We start from the raw sequence: 16,750 nt of genomic DNA on the forward strand, positions 1-16,750 counted from the left end.
TGGGAGGCCCAACTGTCTAACTGATTAGGCCATGCGGGTGCCCTGGAAGTCACTTTTTGAAAAAAGCATTTTCCTGGACAAATTCCTTCACTTTCTAGTGTAAATCCAAAGGCAAATTTTGTGCTAATATTACACACATTGTAAGTACTTGTTTGGTATTCCTTAGTTTATACTAAATGTACGTAAATAGTGTCACTGAATGAAACTACTGATTTTTGTTGTGCCGGGTCCAGCTCAGCCCTCTTTGTGGGTATGTGAAAGTGTGTGTATGTCCATATGTGCTGTTTATTTGCCTTGTGTGTATGTGAAGAGTGGAGACTCAGAGTAACTCCCAGCTCTGTCCCCATTTAGCTTCTCTGGGTTTCCATTTTTTCCATTTATACAATTTCAGGATTCGAGTCAGTGAGCTCTAAACTCTGTTCCAACTCTACCATCCAGTGATGCTTAGTTTTTAGATGTTTTCGTTATTATTAAACAAAAATTATGTACTCCACTCAATATACTTAGCAATACAGTAGGGTCCTGCTTCAGGAAAATTCGTCATAGTTAGATACAAAATCTTAAGTCAGATAAAATTAAGTTTATTCATTTTACAATAATGATTATTTGATTTGCAAAATAATTCCCCAAATGGCAATAAATAACAAACTCTGGTTATACATTTAAAATAAAGATTTATTTTTAATCCAAGTTTTCATGAAGAGTAATTTAGAATGAGACACACTTGCATTAAATTAACAAAAAATATAAGCATATAAATGTCATAAAATCATTGTATTTTGGAATGCTAAGGGAAAATTTCAACCCAACTTCCTCATTTTACAAAATAGGGAACAAAGGATCAAATAAGATTACTTATTACCTCAAGATCACATATGCACCCAGCAAAGGCCCTGAAAAGAAAATCAATTGCAAAACATTTTCCATATTTTTCTCTATTCACATTATGAACCACACCTCTACATTTACTTATGAAGAAAATGATCACCGCTGTTCCATGCTTAAATCAAGGCATATTAATTATTGAATAAAATTTAAAGTCATAATGTAGACTATCAAGTTCATCCTGTATGGGCGCATCATATTTTAATAGTCTAAATAGTAGATTCACATGCATTTAAAGTAAGTTAATCTACCTATGAGTTTCTTAATTTTGCTGACTTTTGAATTGCCACTGTAATAACAGTGCTTTGCTATTATGGTCCAGAATTATTTTAGATATATTTTTCAGTATTTTTATAAATGATACTGTGATTTTTTTTTATAACATGAATACACACTGAAATCTGTCAATAATGTTTTCTAATAGCAACATTCACTGAAATTCCAGGTATCCTTATAAGTGTTAGAAGGCTTGACTCCATTGCTCCCAGTCACATAAACGAGTTTCATTTTATTATTCTTTTCGGCATACTTGTGTTAAATGCTAGTAACTTCCTTTTATTCAGTTATCATTTTAGCGCAATGATTGTAAATTAAATATTAGCACAAAATACTAACCAGTTTTCAGGCGCACCACTTTATTTTTGCCATGGACCCCGATGTTTGAAGTTACTAGGGCTCTTTAAAACTAATGTGTGCTTCCAGCAATTCATTGATTCATACTAAATCAGTCCAGTTAATTTTAACCTTGACCTCCCACAGCTGCACTGCTTTACTCAGTCCCAAAAAGTCCCTGCTTCTGCTTGTTATGAAGCAATAGTAGAGAGGAGAAACAAAACCCATTCCTTTAAGAAAGATTCCGCCTCCTCTTTTATAAGTAAGCGCCTAATGGTATCTGGGGAGTCTCTGCTAAGTCACACACTTTACTACTCAGCATTGGGAGAAGCTGCTGCTGCTGCTGCTGCTGCCGCCGCCGCCGCCGCCGCCGCCACTGCCGCTGCCGCTGCCGGTCTGTGGCTGCAGTGGGTTTCTGTGCAGCACTGCAGAATCCACACCTACAGAACAGAAGACACACACGTCTACTACCCTGGACGCAAGAAAGCCTTGCATCTTCAGCAGGTGAGCCGATCTTTTATCCGTTCTGTCCAGAAACTGTGGGAAAGGGAATGATCCTGGAAAAGATTGCTCATCAGACATGCTTGAAATGGATTATGTTAATTTGTCTTCCTTTGCGGGGGGAGGGGGGTGTCTAGATTTGTGACTGGCAAATGCTGTATATACTGGAGACTATTGTCTGATAAGTGCTGTTAACATACTTTTTTTTTTTTTTGCTGTTTATTAAAAGGCTAACCTTGATGCATGCAAAAGCTTTTCATTTTTTGCTTTATAAATGCGAGAAAACATCCAGCCACTCCCAATCTCTCTCTCAAATACTGCAGATATTTTTAAATGCCAAATAAAATGACAGGCTGAGCGTTTTCTAAATATTTTCTCCCCAAAGTTAGGAAGCCTTCCCCATGATCCTTTAGGGGTATTTAAAAATCATAAGGCATGGTTAGATTTTGAGCAGATGGGAGATGGTGGTAGACTGAAATTTCTATAGCCTTAGTCCAGTGGAGAGAGAAAATGAGGATAAATGAATCACAGTTTGTGCCAACACAAGATTCATTTTCCACACTTCATATGTGGGAAGAGGAAACTACATTTTAATTAGCACATTTTTTGGGAAGAGGGAGGGGATGAAGATGAGGGGGATGGCATGAAGTATTTGAGGGGGAAGAGAAGAGTCTGCAGAGGAGAAAGGAAATGAAATGGACTGTCGCCAGTGTCTTGGAAACCAAGGGAGATAAGGGTGGGGAATGAAGTTTGTTCTGCTTGGTAGGGTGGGGTTGACTCAAGGGACCATGAATAACCAGAATGGCGCTTGGAGGGGTGTGCTTGTGAGTGGATTCGTGCCCGTGGAGGACACGTGTGAGGGAGGGATGTGCCAGTCGTAGGTGGCAGAAAAAGATACACATTCCTGGGAGGTCTGTCTCGAGAATAGCTTAAGGTGAGAAACCTGTCTGGGCGATGGGGTTGGGGGGCTCAGTGTCACCTGTGGATGGATCCACATCCCTGCTACTGCACGTTGCAAAAGTTTACCCAGCCCCGAATTCATTTTCAAGGCTGGCGCTGCCTCCCTCGCGTTTCCCCTCCATGATGTCAGCTCTTATAAGGTCACAAGGCCAGGGGCCAGAGTAGGGGTGAAGACCCTCCACTGGTCCAAGTGGAGCGGGATTGAGAGAACCCCTGCCCTGCCCCTCTGTGGACGTGGGGGGGTGGGGGGTGGGCCGGAAGCGCCCAATCGGCAAGCATGCTGAGAAAATCTAGGCCCCTCCTATGGGGGGCGTGCGGAGGTCGAACCTCAGCAGTGGCCTCCCTCTCAACACCCAGCAGCCAGAGTAGGCGGCAGAGGTTGACAGAAAGCGGCGGTTCAGCCTTGGGACGGGGAGGGCTGGCTCAGGTTAGGGCGGGCAACATTTCTGAGGTGGCTCTCCTCCTCCTGGTACTCGGGTTTCCGTATCGGGGTCGTTTCCCCCTCCGACCCTCAGGGGACGCCACGGATCGGAACTGCATAAACCAAAGGAGGACGTTGAAGAGGTGCCAAGCAGCCGCCTAGCGCCAGGCCCTCCGAGAGGCCCAGCCGCCCGGTAGGTCCTGGCGGCGGCGGCTGCACAGATGTGGTGCTAGAGGGCGGGGAGGGGGCCGCAGCGGGCGGAGCCAAGGCTCGAGAGGGGCCGTAGGGGCCGCGAGGGGCGGGGCCCTAAGGAGGCGGGCCCCAGAACATCCTGTGATTCCGAGGGGCGGGGCTAGGACGCTCGGGGGCCCAAGGGGCGGGACCAGGGGCGTTTGGGGGCTGCGGGGCGAGCCTTTGGGGGGCGGAGCCAGGGGCGCTTGGGGGCCTAAGGGCGGGGCTTAGGGGGGGCGTGGTCAGAGGACGTACCGGGGGCGCTTGGCCAGTCCCGCCAGAGCGCGAGCGGCCCGCCGGTAACGGTCGCCAGGGCGAGTGGCGGGAGGGGAAGGAAGGGGGTTTAAGTTATTTTTTTAAAAACTGTGAGCGAGAGCCAAAGGCATCGCGACCCAGGTGTCGCCGCTTCCTGCTGCAGAGGGCTTGGCGCCCAGGTCCCTCCCTTCTCACGCCCCCTCCCCTTCTGCCCTCCCCTCTGGAGCCTCGCGGCGCTTAAGAGGCGGCGGCGGCGGATCGAGCGGCCGCTGCAGTCCCGGCGGCCGCGGAGAAGGAGGAAGGAAAGCACAAAGCCCGCTGCGCGAAGCGAGCTGCGAGGTAATCCTGAGAGAAGAGAAGGCGCCGTCGTTGAGCCCCTCCTCCAGGCGGGGACGGCGGGCGCCCGCGCGGGCTGGGCTGCGGGACCCTTCCAGGGGGTCTCGCGGGGGCTGGAGCGGCGCGGCTTGCCGGGCCGATGGGACTTCCTATTGGATGTTCCTGCGGCCTCAGGTGAATCTCTCTCTGCCCCCGCCCGGGGGCCGAAATGGGAGCCTTGGGCTGGTGCGAGGGGAATAGATTTGCGGGGGAGGGCCTTGGGGCGTCGCGGGGTGGGCCCGATTCTAGGGCGCCCTCTGGTTTCCCTGGAGAGGGTGAGGCGTTCTGAAAATTGTGAGCTAGTTGAAGCGTCAGTGATTTGAGAACCTTAGCCCTGAAGGTGCGCTCCCGGAGGGTGGGAGGTTGCTGCACTTGGAAAAGGTGGAGGGAGGTAAGGGAAGGAATGTTGGTTTGTTTTCCTCATTGAAAAAACTTCTGTTAAAGTTGAAAGTATTCAACTACCTTTCTCCTGTGATCCGCGCGTCCCCATCCTCCGGCGCGCACACACAAGCCCTACAAACGCTCACACGTTAGGTTGTGCTTCCTGCCTGGGGTGACAAGCAGAGTTGGCAGTGGGTCCGCTTTGCTGGTGTTTGGGGCACGTCCAGCCTCTTTGGAAGTATCCTATAGCTGAGGCAAGACCACAGAGACAGGTAGAAGAAACTAGGCCTCCATGAAATTGGCAAGAATGGCCTCAGGTGAACTTTTTTGTTGCAGAGATTTAATTGCAAGTAGGTGCCCGCTTAAAATGGGAGCGTAGTAAAACCACTCATTTTTTTGGCACATGTGCTGTTGCAATCGACCACTGTAGTGGTAAGGAGAAAAATGGAATTTCACTTAGCCAGGAGGTTTTGAGTTGGGATTATATGAGCGAGTTGAGTTTGGTGAGCGAGTTGATAAGATTCTGGGGTTGGAACCAGCTACATAAACGTGTGTCCGTGTTTATGTTAAATTATACAACATGTTAGATTTAGCAGTGTGAAGTGGTTGCTTTTCTGGAATGAAGTGCCTCTGCATCATGCCTGGTGTATCCTAATTTGGACTTCAGAAGACTTCTAAAGAGGGTATTGTTAAAGAGACTAAGAGTGCAGTGTAATCTGTCGTTAAAATAAGATGTTTGTTAAAAATTTGTGTGATTAAGGTATGGTCCCCACACATTTATACGGTTAAGTTTAAACTTCGGGAGCGTATGTGTAAAGTTTTTTTGTCTCTAAATCTTGATTGCATTGTAATTGCCTTCTAACTCCTTTTGCTTAAGTTGAGTAGATTAATTTTGGACAGGGAGGGCCAAAAAAAAAAAAAAAGCCACTACATTTAATGCTTCAACTTTTCAAAGAGTTCACTGTTTTTGTTTTTTTTTTAAGGTGTTTATTTTTGAGAGAGCTTGAGAGAGAGAGAGAGACAAAGAGACAGAGTGTGATCAGGGGAGGGGCAGAGAGAGAGGGAGATATGGAATCTGAAGCAGCCTCCAGGCTCTGAGCTGTCTGCACAGACCGGGACGTGAGGCTTGAAGTCAAGAACCATGAGATCATGACTTGAGCCAAAGTCAGATAGATGCTTAGCCCACTGGGCCACCCAGGTTCCCCTGAAGAGTTCACTCTTAAAATCAACCTCAAATACTGGCATGTTGGTAATAGTTTTTAAAGAAAAAGTGGTGTATCAATTTTGAATGTTAAATGTAATTTTTTTAATGTTTATTTAGTTTTGAAACTTTTAAAAAATGTTTATTTTTGAGAGAGAGAGTGTGGTGGAAGGGCAGAGAGAGAGGGAGACCACAGAATCCAAAGCAGGCTCCAGGCTCTGAACTGTCAGCACAGAGCCCGACATGGGGCTTGAACCCACAGACGAGGAGATCATGAGCCAAAGTCAGACATTGAACCAACTGAGCTACCCAGACACCCCATAATGTTTGTTTATTTTTGAGAGAGAGAGAGAGAGAGAGCGCGCACATGCGTGGGAGCACACAAGCAGGGGAGGGGCAGACAGAGAGAGGGAGTTGGAGGACCAGAAGTAGGCTCTGTGCTGACTACAGAGAGCTTGATGTGGGGCCCAAACCCACAAACTGGGATTACGACCTCAGCCGAAGTCAGATGCTTAACCTACTGAGCTACCCAGGTGCCCTGAATGTTATAGATTATTTAAGAATTCTTGAGATTGTTGTTTTTTGGGACATTCAATATGTTATAGCTTTTTACATGTATGATAACAGGAAATGTTGGTAAACATCTGACATGACAGGTGATCATAAAACACCTGGGAAATATTTATTTTCATGCTAGAAGGATTGTATTTTCAAGATAGGTTTTACATTCTAAAAATGAGTAAATTATATTGTAACTTTGCTATTTCTGGCCCCTTTTTTTCAATAATGTTGTACTGGGAATAACATGAGCTCCACTCAGTGATGTTTAAAGTGTGGATTTGGTCTTTGTAAAACCAGAATGTCTTTGAGACTAAGAGCACATAGCTTCAGCTCCCACACGCAATCCTAAAGTTTAGACTCAAGGTAAGGCCCCACTTGTGCAGTTGTGAGGTTTCCTAAAGTAGGTGTATCACGTCTGTTTTGGTTACACCTGAGCCTATATAGGTTGTTAGCTGTTTAATCTGTTCTGTTGAAAGCAGGTGGTTAGCAGTACTGGGCAGCACTTATGCGTGTCATCAGGGTGTAAGAACCATTTGTATTGAGGGAAGAAATCCTATAAAAAGCATAGAAACCCATCTGTGAACAAATTCAGTTTGCAGAGTGTTAAGGAATGATAATCAGAACCTTAACCGAGTGGTGTTATGTAAAGTGTTTAGAATATAGTATGGTTCTCAGTGCTTTATGTGTTTACCATCGTTAGTATAGAAAATGACTTTCCTGGTGGTTCTATTACGCTGCCTAGCAAGTGAAGACTCAGCAAATACTTGTAGCTACTAATATTTATTTCCTCTACCTCTGCACCAGTTTTATATGTTTTACTTATTCCTCATGACAACCCAGTGACTAAAGAGACATAGAAAGTTTAAGTATTTTGTCCAAGGAGTATAGTTACTAGGCACTATAGGCTGGTTCTGAACCCAGAGTGTGACTCTGGAGTGAGCCTTGCTATTATACTTGCAATGGTAGTTACAAATCATTGAAAGGTCTTCGCGGTGTTCCCAAGACTACAGCTGCGCCTGTGCTTGTTTAGCTACAACTTGCTGTGTTAATACCACCAGGTTTTTAAATATGAAGAGTGGTGATTAATCTGCATTAAGTAGAATCACCTCTTGACTTTGAAAGAGGATTCTTTTGATTCATACAATGTATGTTTAGCTAGGATGCTGGGATTTGAGCTAGAGTATGTTATCTTTTTAATTACTTAAGATATTAAAGTGTCTCTCTGTCCTCTTTTTTTTTTTTTTTTTTTAAACTTACTAGGTGTTGTTGGGCCCCACCAGGCCCAAGAGGCACTAGTTCCCCTTGGAGAGATTCTGGTTCTAATCAGTATCTAAATCAGTAGGCCTGATCTTCTGACTATCAACAACATACCAACCTAAGATGGATTTTAACTTAAATTTGTTCTAAATATCCCCTCAGATGCCTTCTAAAATTAGCTGTAAGATATAACTTGTGGCTTATACTTTGTCACATTCCTCAAGGAATTGTGTGTTGCTGCTTCACCAGTGTAGTTGAGAGGTCAGGCACATAAACCATAACCCAAATTAGGAGCTGTTTTAAGTAATGTTTAGAAGTATTAGTGTAGGGGCACCTGCGTGGCTCAGTCAGTTGCGTGTTGGACTCTTGATTTCAGGGTTGTGAGTTCAAGTACCACATTGGGCTCCATGCTGGGCTTGGAACCTACTTTAAAAAAAAAAAAGGAATTACTGTAGAGAACTGAAAAGTCCTTTTTTTGATAGTTTAGTGAAACATAAAGTTAGGGAAAAAAAATTTTTTTTAATGTTTATTTATTTTTGAGAGACGGAGACAGAGCATGAACAGGGAAGGGGCAGAGAGAGGGAAACACAGAATCTGAAGCAGGCCCCAGGCTCTGAGCTGTCAGCCACAGAGCCCGATGGGGGGCTCACACTCACAAACTGTGAGATCATGACCTGAGCCAAAGTTGGACCCTCAACCAGCTGAGCCATCCAGGTGCCCCAGGAAAAATTGTTTTAAAACAAGCATATGTTGAATTAAGGAAGCTCAAGCTGTATTGAAGATACAGGTTACTGTTTCTCATCTAAATAAGCACTACATTTTTTGGCTAGAATTAATGTTCAGGGTTGTTTCCAAATCCTTTGGAAATACTAAATATGTAGAGTTTGAATAGGAAAAAAGTCTTAAATGTCTAATTAGAGCCCTATTCTTTTAAACAGACACCTTATTTAAAATTGAGGAGTTGTAGACTGTTATATCGAGGCTCAAAATGCGTGCCCTAATACTTTCTTTCATGTCTTCTGTGTTAATGGTTTATCATTTGATCTTGGGGTCCATTCCAGTCCACTTATTTTTTTTTTTTTTTTTTTTTTTTTTTTTTAAATTTTTTTTTTTAACGTTTATTTTTTTTTGGGACAGAGAGAGACAGAGCATGAACGGGGGAGGTGCAGAGAGAGAGGGAGACACAGAATCGGAAACAGGCTCCAGGCTCTGAGCCATCAGCCCAGAGCCTGACGCGGGGCTCGAACTCACGGACCGCGAGATCGTGACCTGGCTGAAGTCGGACAGTTAACCGACTGCGCCACCCAGGCGCCCCGAGTCCACTTATTTTTTAAGTGTATTTAGAATAGTGAGAGTGAGCTCACGCATGCATGGGGGAGGGGCAGAGAGAGAGTGCGAGAGAATCTCCAGCAACCTCCACACTGTCAGCTCTGAGCCCTTATGCAGGGCTCAAACCCATGAACTGTGAGATCATGACCTGAACCGAAATTGAGAGTTGGACGTTTCACCAACTGAGCTACCCAGGTGCCCCTCCAGCATATTTATAGATGAGATTATTATGAGGTCTTTCAGGTTCTGCAAGTGACTAAGCTCTCTTGGCCAAAAGCCAAGACAATCTGAAATTTTTACTGTAATGGGTTGTATGTATTGAGAATCCTCCATATCATACAGGTTAGAAGTCTTTCATTGACTTGAAAGAAAACATGTTGGTTATCCCTTGTATATAATAACTAGATGAGTTTATTTTTTTCGTCTGGCTGTCACTGGCTATTGACACACATGTGTGTAACCATCCTACTTGGGGGATATTCTTCCTTTCATGTAAAGGTAAAAAAATTATTCACCTGGAATTCATGCAATACATAATCTAAGTGTCAACAGTATGCATTGGACAATTTTAACTGAAAATTAATTTTGTGTTAATTAAAATTAAGTGTTGGAGGAAAAAAAGGTTTGTGAGCTCTTTGTGACCTCTTTATGTCACGTGTATTTTAATAATCTTTTATATCTGGACAAGTTTCAAAATGCAGTTCAAAATTAATTGCACAGTTGAAAACCTATTTGGGTGTTGAGATGGTACTGTTTAACTTACTCTGAAGCCTTAGATGATAGTACAGATAACGAGAATCAGTCTCTTGTTTCCTTAAACTAATTTTTGTTGGATACCTTTGAAAAGCTGCATTAATAATCTCAGGTTTCTAGGACATTACTTACTACACTGAAAGAGCAATTTAATGAGTATCCTAGAAACCTTAAAGAATGAATGTGGCTTTCAATGTTATCTAGCATAACCCAAAAAGTGGTACCATGATCACCATTTTATAAAATGAATGAAACCCATCTTCGACATTAAAAAGTTTACTGTAGATTTCCTTCTTAGGAAGATAGTATAGTCTGTTTTCTAACTATGCCAAAGCTGAACTGTTGTTGTAAAAGATGTCTAGGCTTTGACATATAGTTACATCTGCTAATGAGTTTAGATGTAAATTGAGCTTTTATCTGATGTAAAACCGAACCCCGTTGCCACCATATTCTTTATACTTACTTGTTTTTAAAAGTTGGCATTAGTTAAAGCTTAATTGTAACTCCCAGGTATAAGATGAACTTTGGAACTATTTGTTTCAAATTGTCCGAAACTGTGCCTGAGGATACTGGTGTATAGGCGGTACATTAGCTAGCATTTAAGATTGCTACCTCCTCAGACAAGGCTACAATTTGAACCTGGGATGATGAAACTCCCTTTTAATGCAGTACGCACACATGGTTTCCACAGGATAAAAATTTCTTACAACTAGCCAGCCAAGGGTAAAAACACTTTTTGGAAGCTTAAGGACAAATGACATAATGTTCTTAAAACCAAGGTCTCAAGAAGTGCACTGTATATATTAATAAAACTTCTGGTGGGGGCGCCTGGGTGGCTCAGTCGGTGAAGCGTCCGACTTTGGCCCAGGTCATGATCTCACAGTTCGTGAGTTCAAGCCCTGCGCCAGGCTCTGTGCTGACAGCTTGGAGCCTGGAGCCTGCTTGCGATTCTGTGTCTCCCTCTCTCTCTCTCTGCCCCTCCCCAGCTCATGCTCACACTCTGTCTCTGTCAAAAGTAAATAAACTTAAAAAAAAAATTAAAAAAAAAAACTTCTGGTGCTCACAAGGTGCATTAAGGCAAGTAGACATTAAGGCAAGTGATTCATTAAACAAGATGGAACTCTAACTCCAGTTAACATACATGAAATTGTTACTTTGTTCTTTGTGCTATTTTTCATACTCCTTTAAATTTATTCTAATATATATATATATATATATATATATATATATATATTTTTTTTTTTTTTTTACTCCCTTATCCCCTTACCTCTTTGGAAAAGGGAAGGTATGAATTCAGGAGTCTGTTTAATTAAGCTCCTGGCTGTTGTTGGTTGCCTCCTAGGGGAGCTGGAATTCCAACAATGTAGAAAAAGCAATCAGGTTGGAGAAGTGCTGAGTTTTTCAGTATCTTGGGAGTTGGTGTGTGCCTTTAATTTGTCACCATCAGCAATGTTTCTGTGACGTTCTTCCACAATGGCTCAGCTATCTTGTACAAGGATAGCATTTCCTTCTTCCTTTTACCATACAATATTCTCATGCTGTCATCTTTTGATCTGCTGGAATGACTAAATGCCATAGCAAAAAAAAAAAAGGGGGGGGGGGATTTACTCCGTATCCTCATGGAGAAGATAATTAGGCTTACTTGGAGTGTCTGAAGAAATGTATTTTGGGATCAAGTCCTTTCCAGGGACTCTTTAAGAACACTCTATTTTTAATCCTTCAGAAAGTAGAGCCAGCAACTGTCAGCTGCATTGTCACTTCTAATCTCATTTGTCTTATTAGTACATGAAAAGATTCTATCAGGGCAGTGTTTCTTACTATCTAAGGAAGTGGTTGGGGAAGGGTGATGGTCACAGCTCAAGTGGAGTTGTGAATGACCTTAAGTGCATAGGATGAGCAGCACAGATAAGAGTGGAAAGGGGAAAAGATTGGCAATGGAGTTGGTGTACTGGTCTTGTTGTTTGTCCCACTCCCGCAACTTTTTTTTTCTCACTTTAACTTTTAAACTGTGTTGTTGTTGTTGTTGCTGTGTTGCTGTTTTGTTTTACCTTGCCTTCCTCTGACTTTTATTGCTGGGACTGAGTTTTACCTCTCCTAGAGAAAGGTGGAATTTTCAAGGTGATTCGTATCTGATCCCTTAAAAGCTTGGCTTACAGCTAGAGTGCGCTAACAGGAATTTCCTTCCATTGCTCTCCCCAACTGTCAATTTTTTAAGTTTCAAAAAAAGATCTCAAACAGAAGTGTGAGAAACCTTGTCAGGTAATAGTTGGAAACCATTATGCATTAAAGTAAGATACATATTGTTAATGAATCATAAACCCATACTGTTGAAACACCTTTTTGCAAAACTAAATCTACAGTAATTTTGTATTCGGCTATTTCTTTTTAAGTTGGTATCGAAAGTTATTTTTAACCAAAACGTTGAAAGTAATATGAAAGAAATACATCTTTTATTGGTCTTAGTGAATGTTGATAATGATAAAAATCATAGTTTTCTAAAGTATTATTAAATACTCTAATAAAATACTAGAGGGACAATGATTTGGTCACTAGCCACTGAAAGTCACCTCTAGAGTAGAAAGTAATCAGAAAGGAACATTTTATACCTGAATAAGAACGGTATATCTGCTTGATGTAGTGAAGGCTCTGAGAAGCTGATTACTTGGTAATCACTTGAGTTAGTTGATTTTATATTGTGTTTGATGTTCTATAATCTGAATTTCTCTGGGCTCTTTAAAAGTGTCTAGTTGGACCACCAGCTTTTGATGAATGCATTTCTGGCGGGATTGTGACTATCATTAAGTGCTTTGAAGAGAGAAACCCTGTTTTGTATCACACCTGACTGTCACAAAACATGCTTCTTGGAGCTTGTTTAATTTGGGCTCAAAGGGAAGAGTGCCATCTACTGAATGGCCAGCATCACGTTAAGCAGCCCCAAGTTTTTCTTACAGAACTCTCCAGGCTACTGAAGAAACCAGACTGAGCTTCATTGAAGAATTCGACAGGATCTTAGTACTAAGTGGAATTGCTGCTTCCCTAATTTTAATTATACTTTCCAGCAGGAGGCCTAAACCCATGATGAAGAACTAATTCACCATTTGTTGGATTGCGTGGGAACGGAGAAAGTTCAAAAAGTTGTTGAGACTTTATATTAAAAAATAGTCTAGCAATGATGAAATCATTATTAAATCAAAAGTGGTAAAGAAAATTATTTTAATGAGGCATATTTCATTAGTAGTTCTGCTTATTGATGGCTTCTGCAGACAACAATGATATTGTTTAAAATTTGGGCCTAAAATCCGAGAAATCACTTGTTTATCTGGAGGTAAGGGTTCTAAGAGTATTTGAATATTTCAATTATTTTTTTCTCTTGCCCTTTTGTCTTCGTTTCTTTTTACTTTGTCTCCATTTCTTTTTTTTTTTTAATTTTTTTTTCAACGTTTTTTATTTATTTTTGGGACAGAGAGAAACAGAGCATGAACGGGGGAGGGGCAGAGAGAGAGGGAGACACAGCATCGGAAACAGGCTCCAGGCTCCGAGCCATCAGCCCAGAGCCTGACGCGGGGCTCGAACTCACGGAGCGCGAGATCGTGACCTGGCTGAAGTCGGACGCTTAACCGACTGCGCCACCCAGGCGCCCCTTGTCTCCATTTCTAAGGCACTATTCCTGCTTAAGTGATTTCACTGTTTCAGAGTGGATTTTGTTTTCCTGTACTCAAGGAGCCTCCTGGATTGTTCTGTCCAGTTTGTCCTAACTTCCAGAGACTGTCAGTGATAGTAGTCATGGGTAGAGCTAGAGGTCACAAAACCAGTTATAGGATTATGATACCTGGAATAGGCCTGTCAAAGCCAGACAAGAAGGAACTTTGACAATATGAATTGAAAGGAAGCTTTGAAATTAAAATATCTTTGCTGTTATATATCCTATGTAATTAATCAGTAACCATTTTTCTCAGCCCTTAAAACCTGCCAAGGATTATATTAAGCACTTTACATAAATTATCTGGAATTTAGTTAAGTAACTTGCCCAAGTTCATACCGTTGATAAGTGGCAGAGTCCAGGGCTGACTGCTTTAAACAGGATGCTATACTGCTCATTTATTTAAGTTTGTTCTTGTTGGTGACTACACAAAGACTTGAACCAAGATCAGAATAGTATTTATGCCTCTGCTGGAAAATATTGGTAGTTTTTTGTTTGTTTTTTAAAAGGGTGATGAAATGGGTAAATAGGATTGAAATTTCAGAAAGATCAGGAAGTATGTAAGATAGACCTTCAAATATTTGCTATTTGGTTTATCTAAAATATTCATTTCTTTATTCCTTTCTCTATATTATTAACTTAAAACCACAAGAAAAATTTGAAACAGTGAATTGTTTCATGTTGCTTAAAATATGCTACTTCATGGGAGGAGGGGTTGGGCTACAGAAGGGTTTTATGCTGGGATTTTGGCGGGGGGGGGGGGTTGCTGTAGGGGAGGGGAGGGATGTGTTAATTGTCTTTCTGTATTTTGCTTCTAAATATTTTTAGGTAGTAATACTGTAGTAATACCCCATGTCCACAGCACAATAAAACTCAACCATGTGCCAATCAAGATCTTGGGGGAACAATTTGTTGTGCACACCAAGTGTGCTCTGAGTACCGTACCTCTAATATATGTACTAATAGTTTTGAATGCATTATTTTCTCAATTAAGAGAAATACCTACTCTTTGAATGTGGTTTTGGCTTTTAAAACCTATTTTGACCTTAAAATATCTTGATTACTTTAACGGGTTGGGAATCATTGTTTTAGTATAACCAAAAGCTTCTAAAATTGTAGTTCAGTGATGGTTGTGCTGTGTATTCTAAACCCAGTCACTCCTTTAAGACGACCTTCCCTTTCGTATGTAAGAGAATTATGCTTTGCCTTTCAGAAAACCCCATGGGAACATCAATTCCATAACTCCTTGGATTCTGACTCTGCATTCCAGTCAAATGTAGGAAAGGTCAGCAACAACTAAGATGACAGCACAAAAGATGTTACTTGCCTGTGTGTGATAAATACTGTATGACAGGTACAGATAACAAAGGCTATAGGTCATCTGGTCAAGAAAGGAGCCCCATAAATGGAGTGGTCAGAAAAAATCTCCAGCAAAGAGGACAAGGGTGGGTCTTGAAAGACAGGATAGGACTTCATTAGGTGCAGGGTATGGAAAGAATTTTTGGCAAAAAATTACTGTCCATGAAAATATTTTTTTTTTCTCTAGTATGATGGGAGATCGTTTATAATAGTGGTTCGCAATGTCTTCCCACTGCAAGGCACATAAAGGCTACAGTATACTCTTATCAGAAGTAGTGCCAAGGACACACATCCCTAGGAGGTATATTAGAGTATTGCAGGGATGAGAGGGAGAGAGTGGTGGTGAAAGTTAACCTGACGTGAAACCTGGTTCTTGTGAACCTGATGTGAAAATGACTGGTTCATAGAAACCTCCTAACACTGCTATTTTGAAGTAATGCTTAGGGAAATTGGTACTTGGAAGAAGACTTCTCATCATTTCAGGGTGCCTGTGTGGCTCAGTCGGTTAAGTGTCCGACTTTGGCTCAGGTGATGATCTCATGGTTTGTGAGTTTGAGCCCCTCATCAGGCTCTATGCTGTCAGCACAGAGAAGGGGCCCAGAGGCTGCTTCAGATCCTCTGTCCCCCTCTCTCTGCCTTTCCCTGCACACATGCACGCTCTTTCTCTCTCTCAAAAATAAATAAACAATAAAATTTTTTTTTTAATTCTCATCATTTAAAAATTTTTTTTTCTTTTTTAATGTTTGTTTATTTTCAAGAGAGAGCGAGACAGAGAGCAAGCAGGGGAGGGACAGAGAGAGGGACACACAGAATCTGAGCTATCAGGAGCTATCAGCACAGAGCCCGATGTGGGGCTCAAACCCATGAACCCTGAGACCATGACCTGAGCTGAAGTCGGATGCTTAAGTGACTGAGCCACCCAGGTGCCCCAAATTCTCATTTCTAACACTGAATAAGAAAAGCCTCTTTTGGGGAAGAGATGTGCCTTTTTAAAAAAAATCTGAATTTGTCCATTATGTACTTTGCCAAATACTAGAGTGTAATTCTGTTGATGGCTCTGTTGTATCTTTTAAATCTAATCTATGGATAGAGTTGTTCATATTATGAAATATAATTTCTACTTAGTTTTTGTTAAGAAAGTCTGGTTTTGAATTTTAGAGGATTTGTTCCAAGTGTTTGAATTCTCTTAAATTTTGTAATACTTGTCACTTATTTTTTGAAAATTACTTAGTGTAAGTATTCAGGATATTTTGAGCAAGTCACTTTATTTCTTTTTCACTTTAGTTTTCTTAATTATAAAATATGTGAGGGGTTGGGATAGATCATCTTAAGATCCATTCCAGTTGGAAGATTCTGTGAGTTTATTTCCAAGGAAGGTAAAGTCACCAATTAGTGGTTTTACTTGGAAGGTGGCCAAGAAACCTATGATGGAACTGTGTGAAAGTCCTGGGCATAGGTCTAATGGAAGGCCAAAACCATGAAAGTCCTTGGCTCTGTGTATATGTGGCAGTTGAGAAAAGGACATTATCATTCCAGGTCCCCTAAAGTTTATTTTAGTTCCACAGAAACTAAAGGCCTTTGGCAGTGGACAACGGATAGAACCTTGTCAAAAACAATGAAGTGAACAAGGATAGCATTTTTTTCCTAAAGCAAACTGTCGAAAGATAATGGCATATTTTTCTAAAAATGGTGTTTTTCTATTCCCATTCCATCTTTACTATGTTTGGTATGTTGGTTCCTTATAAATATTTCCGACTTCTGTTCTTAGTTCTTCTTTTCTGAGCAGTTTTATGTTTCCTTTTATTCATTTATTCATCTAGCACATATTTATTGAGCACTTAATACATGCCAGGCCTTGCTCTAAGTTCTTGGGAATTCAGTAAGTAGAACAGAAGAACTCTCCTGTCCTAATGGAGTTTATATTCCTGAAGGTAAATAGAAACAAGTAACTTGTGTGCTGTGTTGGTTT

At 41.6% G+C, this 16,750-nt stretch overlaps 1 protein-coding gene across 5 annotated transcripts in view; it reads left to right on the forward strand.

The window, feature by feature from the left end:
- Positions 1-1,820: 1,820 nt before the first annotated feature.
- The window catches only part of ADD3 (adducin 3), a 127,173-nt gene continuing 112,243 nt past the window's right edge, over positions 1,821-16,750 (forward strand). The window contains exon 1 of one of the 5 annotated variants that reach the window (XM_040486386.1): positions 1,821-2,001. The gene's annotated coding sequence lies outside the window, so the exon portion shown is untranslated. Of the gene's footprint in view, positions 2,002-3,356; positions 3,573-3,910; positions 4,205-4,285; positions 4,376-16,750 lie in introns of those variants that run through there. The other 4 variants (XM_040486391.1, XM_040486389.1, XM_040486387.1 and 1 more) reach the window with 4 other exon arrangements.

Source organism: Herpailurus yagouaroundi, unplaced genomic scaffold (genome assembly GCF_014898765.1).
Source record: "Herpailurus yagouaroundi ecotype Mexico unplaced genomic scaffold, PumYag 163, whole genome shotgun sequence".
In the NCBI taxonomy this organism is placed as follows: Eukaryota; Metazoa; Chordata; class Mammalia; order Carnivora; family Felidae; genus Herpailurus; species Herpailurus yagouaroundi.